At 37.9% G+C, this 12,274-nt stretch overlaps 1 protein-coding gene across 7 annotated transcripts in view; it reads right to left on the reverse strand.

Moving 5' to 3' along the window:
- dpr12 (defective proboscis extension response 12) overlaps positions 1-12,274 on the reverse strand; it is a 110,950-nt gene that overhangs the window by 18,404 nt on the left and 80,272 nt on the right. The window contains exon 1 of one of the 7 annotated variants that reach the window (XM_076620028.1): positions 3,362-3,588. The exons of the other annotated variants lie outside the window; for them this stretch is intronic. The gene's annotated coding sequence lies outside the window, so the exon portion shown is untranslated. Of the gene's footprint in view, positions 1-3,361; positions 3,589-12,274 lie in introns of those variants that run through there. 7 annotated transcript variants of the gene reach the window in all.

The raw sequence follows: 12,274 nt of genomic DNA on the forward strand, positions 1-12,274 counted from the left end.
GAACAGAAATTGTAACTAACTGCTCCTTCAGGATACACTTTGCAGTGTAAATGCATTCGTCTAAATCTTTGCGTCTTAAAGCATCCCTAGCTCGCGTACGCGAGAAAGATAGAACGGAGAGTTGAACACAGGTAAAGCCGTGATATCGGTGGAACAGCGGTTGTATCGCGCGTGACTTTGCATGTTAAGTGCCATTGCAGATGTATGTGCACGTATTCCGCGTTCACGTGTACGTCTCGTTGTTCGAATGCACGCGTACGAAACGGAAGCAGGTCGCCAGAATACATCCTTTACTTGTGAGATCAGAAACAGGTTGTCAATCTATTCGTAGAAAAGATTCAAGTTAAATAGAGATGGTTCGTTATTTCTACTATCATAATGTTTTATTCTTCTTTTTATTCATCCCTCAACATTTTATTCTTTCTTGTTTCACGTGGTGTTTCGCAGTTGTTCATTCGGACAAGACAGGGTTTTAGAGCACGTACGAACGCTCGCCCAAGGGCAATTGCCCACTTTGTTTGCCGGGCCGAGTAGCTGCGCAAACTTATACAACAATTTCGTTCTTAGTACCCTCAATTAACTTGAGAGCAATTAGCATTCGCTTCAACTCGAACCACTGCGAAATGCCTCGTCCACGGTACTCTTCGCGTGTCGTCCTGTTTTGAACTTCAATTACACGTTCGACTAGTTGCAATCGGTTGTCTCATTTAAGGCACCCGTATACGGTCCATGATATTGCCAATATTGCGAAGTATCGACGATATTACTGATCGTGTATGTGGTCGATATCGAAGGATTGAAATTATTGACGATTTGGATATTTTGCGATCGAAACGTCGATACTGATAAGTGGTGAAGATATTGGCGATGATTAATTTTTAATCAATATTCACGGTGTTGACTCAAAGAACATTCCGGTTTCGTGTCACGATGAACGCTCATCGCTCTAATTCATCGGCGGAATATGGGCACGAGCAAAATGAATCAAGATGGAGCATCACGCTTCAACTTTGAAATTTTTATCAATGTACCACAGGATTACCGCTAATTTTTCTCCAATCGATAGAAAGGCACGTACATTCGTAACTCAGTTTCTTTTTAAGGAAAGAATTTTAGAAGCTGTCGAAACGTGTTCCGATTCATTCTAAAGTGATTGGAATAAATAATTCCATCATTCGGAGCAATCTCTATCAATAAATTCGTATATGCGAATATTGCTCTCGACTTTTAGACCATTGCTTTATCCATTGTTTGTGTTTTATATAATATTTTGTAGAAAAAGGATTATTATGACTAAGCACGGTCTTTTTCTAGCTTGCAAATTGCTCAAAATACCACACAAGATACGCGATAAATAAAACGTATTTCCAAATGCAGTATACTGCATTATATACCGCGCAGCATCTTGGCAGTAATAATTGTCAATGATATAGACCATGTGCAGGTCCCTTTACGAAAATTGCCACAAGCTTGTTCGACAACGACAAACTTCTTTCGATCGCGTACTTTTCTTCGTTTCTCAAATTTATGTTATTTTTATACCTAAGCCAACTTTATTCTCGAAGAGTTTACGACTACTTAAGACTTCTAAAAGTACCAATTCGTCACTAATTCCACTTAAATTCTTTGAAAATCTACTCGAACGCAGAACAGATCTTACGTGCGCAACATAGTATCTCGAGGGAGAAAGATCGAGTAGATTCTTTCTAGGATTAAACATAGACGCGATATCAGGGTAGAACGTTTTAGTACGAGGTTTTGCATGACCTAACCGTTGTAGAACGTTCTATACGGGCCACCGAGATCGAAATGATCAGGGTCTGGCTGGATGGTAGTCATTAACGAGGACTGGTGCTACGATGTCGGTGGTTCGCGTCACGATTATCCAGCGCATGATAATATCTCTATTTCATCGAGAACGTGACTCGTCGTACGTGATCCCGCAGACGTACGGTACGAATATCGATAACCCTTCCGTGGTTTCGATTCGTCAAAGTCTATTTTTCTACTTTTCCAAGGGAGCAGAAAATTTTACGAGCTGACGCGCGGTATCCTCCTCTCGCGCGGTCTCGCAATGCTTGTTTCTGCGTTTTCGCGGCAGATCTTCTTTGTCTAGCTCGTCATAAACGAACTGAGAGAACGTTTCGTCGAAAACGGTAGTCCGGTAGCCGTGAGTCTCATTATTTTTAATTGAGGCGAAACTAACAATTTTCAGGAGAGGGAGGACGGATATGCGCGAACGACTTTATTCCAGCACAATGACTCGCCGTGGAATGTCGCCGCCACGTTAATTATCTGCTTCGACGCGATGCAACATTTCCTGTTTTGCGGTTACGAGAAAGGAGCGGGTTGTGCTACCGCTAATAATTTCGTGGCGAACGATATTGGATGATTGTCGCGGCTACAAGCTGTCACGGAGATATAAGTCGGCAACACGTAGTGGCGTATGTGATTTATTGGCTCTCACGAAAAGTTTTTGCTTACCTTCCTACTTATACTTGTTATACTTGAATATATTCTCAATTATAATGAGATACGTTGTATACAAGAATCTTCTGTGAACCCGTTACATTTGGAATAATAGCTTGATACGAAAAACAAACGCACTCAGTTTACAAAATGTTTATATATATGAATTTTCTATCATCTATGGCTGTATGTAAGTTAACTGAAATGTATTTAAAAAATGCTAATAAAAGAAAAAAGATTTTGAATTTGTATTTTATATGTTAAATAAGAGACAGTTAGATTAAAGACACGATACAAGAGGGAAGATAAACTTCTGATTCGCAATATTCACATACATATCTCTACAAATTAGTCGATTCCAATGATATGATTGATTACATAACATCTGAAAAGCCATATTCAGCCAGAGTTAGCTTTATTGTTCAAGTTATATGTCTATCAGGATGATGGCTATTCAGATATTGTTCACTGTACAAACGAGCTGCGGCGAATGCGTTGCGATCGCATACTCCCGCTACAAGGAATATGTTCGTGTATTCTCAATTGGTACATTGTTCATGATAATTAGGGAATTACATTCGTAGATAATTTTGCAGAGAGGAACAAATGCCAGGAACGACGTCAAAGTCTTAATGTAAGATCTTTATAGAAAATAAATATGCAGATGTTATGCAAATTTATACGTTCATGAACTAAAGGAATAAAATTTAAATAGAAAAAAAATCGTTTCACTCAGTAAATATTATAACAAATGCTTTATATATTTTCGCATATTATATACATTAAAATATATATCCTTTATAATTTCCCTTATTCTTTCTTCCAATTAAATAAAACAATAGTTTCCATGTTCAACTGACTGACAGGATATTGAATTTTAAGATTGACTTACGTAACTTGTCAGCCATTTTCACCTGTAGCTTTCGCATTGAAAATAACAAATATAAAAAGGAGAAGATAACTTGTAAAATGTTAAACGATCTATTAACATTTAATTTTGCACGGGCACGAATCCAATTCTTCTTCCACTGCCGCGTTTCCTCGAAACCTTCAATTCGAAACGGTTAACTATCTTGCGCGCCGGATGGTAATTATTAACGAATACACGACCAGTAACAGGATAATTTGTTGCCTTCACTGAAAGCTCGATGGAATCGAGCGGATGATTGAGCGCGCTCCGCACGAACCTCCGTATCGCGAGATCTTCCGCTTTGGAAACGCTTTGTTACACGAACGTTGTTACGCGATATCTTGACCAACATCCTACGCGTTGCTGGCGTTAGAATGAACCAAACAACGCGATATCGTGCGGGCTTTTACGTGAAACGACTCGTTTCCTGATCGATTCTCGATCCTGGCTGGTGCTCTTGATTCCTGCCAGTTTCGATTCGAAATCTGTACAACCACTCTGTTTACGGACGAGTAGCAGTTCGCTGATGTGTAGATTCCGATGTTGTGTAATCAATGCACGGAAATGATATCGTTTTTCGGTATCAACCCCGACGATAACGTGCCGTTTGCTTACATACGATCGTCGACCGTTTGTAAAACACGAAATTACAAAACACGATTGCCAGGATGGCGATAAAATAGTTTTTACTTTTACGAGTTCCTTAGGGATTGTTAAGTTTCGAATTGTGTTTTTACTCTCTTTCCTACGTGCACTTTGATCTTGGACCGATCTTGGTCGATTCGGCAACAAGAGAAATAAGAGCTATAAAAACGTAAGAAAAACGGTTTTCATATTTCAACGTTACGTGTGTACAGGGTGGTTCACTAAGACTGTCCACGTGAAATATCTGTGTTATCTAGAAGAATGAGAGAAACAGGTAACTACGAAGGCCCATGGTTTACAGGGACAAGTGACATAGTGGCAATAGTTCCGTTGCAAGTGCGGACGTTTAGGATATAAGAAGGTTATATTCGTTTGTTTTTAAGTGGAATAACTGTCTTTTGGAAGAGGGATTTATATAGTAGTAAATTTTGGGAGAGAAATTATTAACTTTCATGCTGCGCCGTGACGTTCAACTATGGCCGTTGCAACGTATTCGATCACTGCGGGACACGGCTTTGGTCCACGTTTTGTTAATATTTATTTGTTTTCACTGCGAGGATCGATAACAATGTATACACTAGCGACGTGAAAAATGCAGAAAGAAAACTGAAGATTAAAGATTTTTAGAACTCGTTTTTCTGATATCTGTGCCCTTTAAAATTGAAGGATGTTCTGACTCTGCTAGTCAGAGAAATTAAATACGCAGCATAAGATTAAAGTATTTACAGTGCTCTTAATAGATTTCTCACTTCAGATTCTAAAAACCATACCTAAAAATATCATTCTTAATACGTTACGTTCCTTTTATAATTCAGAGTAACAGATCTTATAAATTCTCGCCCCGTTATCTTGCATCAATGCAATAATTAATTTGTGGTTAATTAATCATTTCCTCCATAATTTAAATTAATTATATAAGTGTCTTAATACTTATGAAGCAAGTTGCATATAATTATAAATATTTAGTAACATTTGGTATATAAAATATTTAATACATAATCTTAAACAATTAGTAACTTTATTAAAACAATATTACGTAGAACACAAACTTAATCAATCCTATTTTCATTTTCATAAAACGATATTATAACTGTTGTTCCTCTGACCCTCATTTACGTCTTATCATCTCTGCATTTATTTTATTATATTTTATCAGAATCTGTTGCTCCGTAATATTATCTGATGTGGTTGGTCTTTCTCGATATACGTTTTCAAATGTTCCCCAGAGAATAAAATCAAGCGGAGTTAGATAGAGAGATCGGACTGGCTAGGGAATTGCTTCTCAGTGACTCACTCATTGATTTAGATAAGTTTCATTAAGGGCATTTCTTACTCTTCGAGAAGAATGAGCTAGACATCTGTCGTACTGCAACCGTATTGCTTGACAAATGGATGCTGGTACATTTTCTAATTAATTACAAGTACTGTCACTGGCCACACGTGGACTAAGTCTCTGCCATGAATAAGGTCGGGCTAATTGCCTTCGTCGACCCTTAAAAATACATTGTCGCTAACCTACTAAATGACTACACAGTTGTCTAGATACATTGTAATAGAGTGTACACGTGGTAAAACGCTTTCATTTACAGAGTCAGTTAATCTACATCTTCGGTTACTTAAAACTTACATTTTTCATTCTCAGATCTTTCGTTCTTTAATCTGCTAAATGACTATTTGTCTATATACAGTGGTAGTATTTGAACACTCGTAGAAATTTTTTATAGACGTATCATCTGTGTAATACAGAACATTTTGAAATTTCATTAGTATCATAATGAGACACGACTATTACGATTATACCGATAAAATTTAAAACGAAGTTTGAAAGCAGTTCTATATTTAAGTATAGAGTTTCATAGCATAAGAGAAATATATTTTTAAATTCTATATTATATAAGAAAAAAAAATAGAAATAAAACTTTCTACAATATAATTAGTGAAATTTACGAGTAAGCATTTCTCTATTTATAAACTCCCTATAAGCATTTCCCTATTTATAAACTGTACACATACCTTAACTTTTCCTTTCACTATAATACTATTTATACTACTAGTTTCAATAAATTTATCATCTTCTTTTTTTTTCTACAAATCACTTATTATTCCGCATATTTTTATCACAAAATATTGACACGCGGTATTTGAATAGTAACATTTCAAAAATATTAGAAATATTTCAGGTAGACGACGCGACGTTGATGGATATAACGCTGTATATTTCGATTGGGCAAAATTGCTTTATAATTAGGGTTTTGAAATATCGCGGTTTGGCGATTGCTATCTAGAATCGACAAAACATTCGGGACGATGCTATTTCGATGTATTTATTTTAGAAACTACGGGAACGAATCCCGGATAGATACATCTGCAGATAAAACGGTTATTTTTTAGCAAAGCTTTATTTTTTTTTATCGTTCGATGAAATCGAGATCCATTCGTGAACATTGTATATCGCCCGGCTGATCGGATATGGCGATGATCAAATAAAAAAAATTTTAGTTTCTTATGAATCATTTAGATTTGCTTATCGATTATAAAATCATTCGATCGTCGATTCCTCCAAGTTCGATGAACGTTTCTATTCTCCTTGGTTCTTTGTCAAACGTTTCTTAGGCAATGTAGCGAAAACGTGAGATCTCTATGATCACGTATGCTAAAGGATTATTCTTTGGCGAGTTATCGATTTGCTAGCGTTCCCTGTCTTCGAGCTTTAACATAAATTCCTACTTTTTCTCCTTCTCTCTTCTTTTATATAGCACAGGGTATATGGCATAGGATATCTCACAAAGTAAAGCTTTACCAAGCAAGGCGTAACTTTTCATAAAAAAAATTTGTTTAAATAAGGCTTTGCTTTCTGCCCGTGGCTACGTTTACAATATACATAGCTGACGTTGTGTCAATATGCTTTCGTCCAGAATTCGCGAAACGTTTGCTAATTTTAAACATAACTTTCAGCAAAATAGGTGCGTAATGAAATTTTCTAAACATAGCATAATCTAATTTTCATTTTTTAATTGCAACATCTATCTATGGTTACTTTAATTAACAATAAGTGTCCTGTGAGCGCACAAGATGCGCTATAATGGTGATGTAAATCTTTATACAGAATTTAAATATTGATTCAATTTGCTTGAGTTCAGGTAATTTGATTTCAATCGTGATTTCATTTGCGATTACACAAAACGGATTATTTAACTTGAAATCGTTCGAATTAAAGTAATCTAATGAATTACGAATACGTAGATATTTGTTAAGAGAATTAGCCGTAGAGATGAAAGGAGGATATAACAGTCACTTCAGAATATCCGTAGAAAGGTTTGATTATTCGTCGATCAAATGCGAAATTGAAGAAGAGATGCAGGGAATATCAGCAAGCACGAAATTAGAGATAACGTTATGTTACTTTTTAAGTGAAGGAATAGTTGAAAGGAAGGAATTCAAGATCGCTTGAAACTTGAAAGGATATATCAAGTCAAGTAAAACATTACATTAGTCAGTGGTTATAAGCAACTAAGTTAAGTGACTTGATTAATGAAGATTGACGGTGAAGAGATATTTCAAGTCAAGTAATTAACAGGGCCATACTAGTGAAACGGTTTCGAGTTGCTTGAACTTAGGTAACTTGACTAATTTGAACGAAGCTTAAATGATCCTCGTCTGCTCGAATCGTTTATATTCATTCTAGTTAACGATATATGTTACAAGCAGGCGGAGGATTCTAACGAATTTATGAAGGATTAAAAGATGGAAAGATATACATAGTACGTATAATATGCTAAAATATATAATATATCTGAACTAAAATATTTATTGTAATACTTAGCGAGTGGAACAAATCTACATTTAGATTCCATTTCTTTAGTTGTGTTTATAAAAAGATGAATTTTGCAGAAATATCCACAGTCTACTAACAACGAAAATATTTGAGGCGGATAGAGTTGTTGTTGGGACACCTTGTACGTACCTAAGAGGAGGTCGAAAGATTGAACGATTTTGGCGGTATCGATCCTTTGGCTTACTTCTAAAACTCTTGCAACACCGTATGTCGAATGTGCATGTAAGACCCTTCGCCATGGCTAAGCATTCGTGGCCAACGCCTAGTCTATTTCCCAGACATTGCGATACGAGAAAATTGAAATTTTACGGCAACATCACCAACGATTGTACATACCGCTACTTTTCGGTTGGCAAGGGCTGACGCTCGAAATACTTTCTATTGATCGAATTCGGTTTCTAGATCGAACCTTTCATTCTATGCATTCCTTTGAAGGGGAACAAGCGACGAGTTCCTTTTTAGCCGAGATCCATAATAACTAAGTAAGTTGAAAGTAATATAATTAGTCGTGCAGAAGGTGATGAAATATTTGTGCATTTATTTAAATCGAGAACTGGATCATTTTCTGATTGGGGACGTTCTTAGCACGGAATTAAAAATTAACAAAGATGAATAAGTTTTAATCAAATTAGTTTCGGTTCTTGCACGATTCACTTAAATTATACGATGATGAATAAATTATTATATATGACAAATTAGAAAAGTGGATTATCTACTAATTCATCTTTCTCAGTTAACCGGTTAATTTTAAATTTGACTGAACCTTTCCTATGGATCCACTTCCTTTTCTATTTCTGTAGTCTGTTTTAATTGTTATTGTTATCATTATTATTCTTATATGTATTTTATGTGTATTTACACAAATATCCGCATTCTAGTCATTACAGCGTCGACAAAAATTGCAACCATACCATTTGATACCAACACCTGTAATACACATTCGTGAATGGTTTCTCTGCGTCTTTAAATCCTTTCAATCATCGTATATCAAAAACAGCAGTCAATCTACGATCGTTTGATCGTCACACAGGTACAAATTTCAGGATTCGAATGTATCATAACAGCCGGCGATAAACGTAAATACCGCAGTGTTAAAACCAGGATTCTCGTAGTGTCGAGGACTGACGTGCTCAATTTTTCACCAGCTACGACAGCAGGGGTTACCCTGCTGGTGTGAAACGATCGTTTTGCGCGAAAGACTACTCGCTGCGGTATTTGCGACACTCGACACTCGAGAGAAGCCTGTGGAGATAACGGAAGAGTTGGCTAGCTGGTAATACGGCGACGCGAGTGTTGAAACTGTTGAACGACGGTTAAGGTAGATCTTTGGTAAAGTGATAGCAGAAGTGGCTTTCGTTTCTCATTTCTCGGCCTCGAGTATATCTCTATAGCGCGGTGGGAGTCTCGTGCCATGCTGGACCAGCTCGTTCAACAGCGATCTCGAGCTCGAACGTTGAGCAAAGGTTTGTCTCTGGTTTAATGAGCAAGGGTAGCGGAGTCTGTACAGTCGTGTGAGATAAAAAAGAAAAGAAGGAAGAAATATAGTCAATGAGAGTTTATTTTTCGTAGGTTCCACATATTCTTCGTTCAATTTCGTAAATGTCAGCGAGAGAGTTAAGTTCGAACAATTAACGAGGAGAGGCTACTTAACGCCCTTTCTGTGTACGGTTGTACGTACGAGTGTAATTATCGAATTGGTCCGCAGCGGATAATTAGGATCTGCTGGAAAGTACCGGCGAGTATTCCAGCAAATGTGGGTTAAATTTAGTTTTCTGGTTTGAACATCGATTACTTTACCAACTTCGCGAATACCTCCTCTCTGTGATATTTAGACGGCTGTTTAATATCGTGCTTACTTTTCTAATTAGAAAAATTGGACACTGTACGAGGATTTCTCTTTGAAATGTGAGCTATATTTTTGTTCCCTAAATTGTGAATATTCGGGGATTGTTTCGGATTTTTTGTGTATAAAATTCTACCAACGAAGGATATCACTGTAGAATAAAAAATCGGACTTCTTTTCATCGAGAAATTGCGATAACTTTGCTTAATCACCTGATATAGTTTCTTATAATAACGAACGCGGAATATTGAACTGATCTATACCATTATGATTCATAGCCAGTGAAATGTGTGTCAAAGACGATAAAGATCATTTCCATGGCCTACAAGGTGGTAAAGCAAAATGTAAAAAAGAAAAATAAATTTCAAGTACCTGTCGCCATCGTCGCACCCATCCCATTAACAAGACACAAATATCATCTTTCAAGGTCGTCCGAAGATCAGCGCATCTTTGCAATCATCCCTGAATGGGCTGGTCGAGAAAAAAGAGAGTCACCTTGAAAACTCGATACCTACTTCACCTAAAAATATTTCATACCTCGCAAAACACGGAACACCTCTTTTGTAATCGTGAAAAAATTCCAGCCAACAGTTTTCCGATACCTCATTTCATTTAGGGGTGGTATTCATTTAGCGGCACACAGTCGAACGACGCGACTCGACCGCTTGTACACGTACACGCGGCAGTAAATATGGATTACGAAAGCAAAACGAACGAGAGAGCTGAGCCTACTGTTTTGTAAGCCAAATGGGATTAACTGGTCGTACATAAGGGATGCGGTTTTTTCGTCGAGGAAATTCCCGGTGCATTGTCGCAACGGTATCTGGCCAAGGCAGCTCGAAGAGAATAGCGTAGCAGGAAGTAGAATGAGGATTACGAGCAGGTGAATACTTCATTATGAAGCCTGCATGGAAACTTGCGGAATGATAATACTTTAACAGGTCGAGGGAGTGTGGCCGTGGTCGTCCCAGTGGACTATCACCGCACCCCTTTTCTCGTGTCTCCCGGCCTTTCCTTCCCCTTTGACGAGAACGGATTATTCTTAACTAAAAAAGGGAATATTTTTCTATCCTCCATTTTGTCGTCGCTGCCTCCTTTTTACAGCTGCCATAAATGTTGCTGTCGGAAGAGGAAGCTACTTCATTGTTTCAGCATTTTTATCTACGAACGAATGGATGAGCGATATATATGTATATATACATATTCTTCGTTTTGCCGCTAATTATAGCGGTTACTCCTCCACTTGCTCTCAATTATTCTGCACCACTGTATTACCATAACCACGTAAAAGTAAAACCGTACTTTTTCCCTTTCTTTCGCTGTCCATCGTCCTCTTAGAAATCGCTCGACGAAATTTCTCCAAATAAAAAAGTCCAACATTTCCTGGTGGATGATTACGGTGGCGAACAATTAACTCGTTTCTTATCGGCGTAACATGCGAAAGAAAGGTTCGTAGGCGGAAATACGGCGACAGTATCAGGAAGAAACTGAACGTCGAATTAGTCAGTGTTCTGAAAGGAACGATACGGCGACACATCCGGCTTGTACTCTCTCTCTCTTTCTCTTCTTTCGTTTCGGTTTTCTGCGAGCATGGAACCTTCTTCGAATAAAAAGGGACAGGAGAGGAGACGTACAAGAGACACCAAGCATCGTAGGTGAATTGCTCCTCGGGATGGAATTGCTCGATAGAGAGCCTTCGCAATAACCGGTCCATCCCTCTCTTTTTATCCCTTTTTCTTCTACGTTTAGACCGTCTCCTCTTGTTTCTCTCCGTTTCATTCTACCTTCGAACCTGTGCTCGTTGCTTTTGATAACTTGCTCCGACAGCCGGCTGACCGTGCCCGTCCTACGATCTTGTATCGAAGGCACGTATCGTTCTGTCACGATTTATCATTGAGATAGCTGTACACGGCCAACGTTGTTGCCCGGCGCTACTGCCGATAAAGATCACGTACACGTTCGCCGAGGATCTACGACGAAAAGTCCTCTTGAGAGTTGCTGCGTAAGCGCATCGATCGATCGATTCGATCGCCGATGCCACTTTCATTCTCGAAAACGATTCGCGGCAATCAGCTACACGACAACGTAAAAATGGCTACGTGTGTTCAGGCTGAGAATGCAAATCGTGTGGAACTGATATGGCGCGGTCGTAAATTAAAGAGTTAAGGCCTGATACGGAAGAGCAAAGCGATGTCACATTGTGATTTAAAACAGCTGTCTGACCGTGTAGAATTTATGTAATATTTCCGACCATTTAGTAAGATCAGTTAGTTTTCAGATTTTGTAATTCTCTAAAAGGATCTCTGAAAGGATTCTCTTGTCTTAACTTCTTGGCTACGGTTGAATTTTGTGCGGGACTGTTTCTTTGTACGGTAGAGTTTGACGCGAATTACGCGTAAACGATACAGCACTGCAATGTGTGACGAATAATGCTGTTCTCTACGCAAGCACATTGGAATGAAGTTTTTGATAATTAAATTATAATTTTTCTTAGAGATATGGCGCATATACTTTAACTTTAATAATTTACTTTAGTAATTAATAATACAATTGAGTGTGATATATTTTAACG

Source organism: Bombus vancouverensis, chromosome 7, assembly GCF_051014615.1.
Source record: "Bombus vancouverensis nearcticus chromosome 7, iyBomVanc1_principal, whole genome shotgun sequence".
NCBI classification, from domain to species: domain Eukaryota; kingdom Metazoa; phylum Arthropoda; class Insecta; order Hymenoptera; family Apidae; genus Bombus; species Bombus vancouverensis.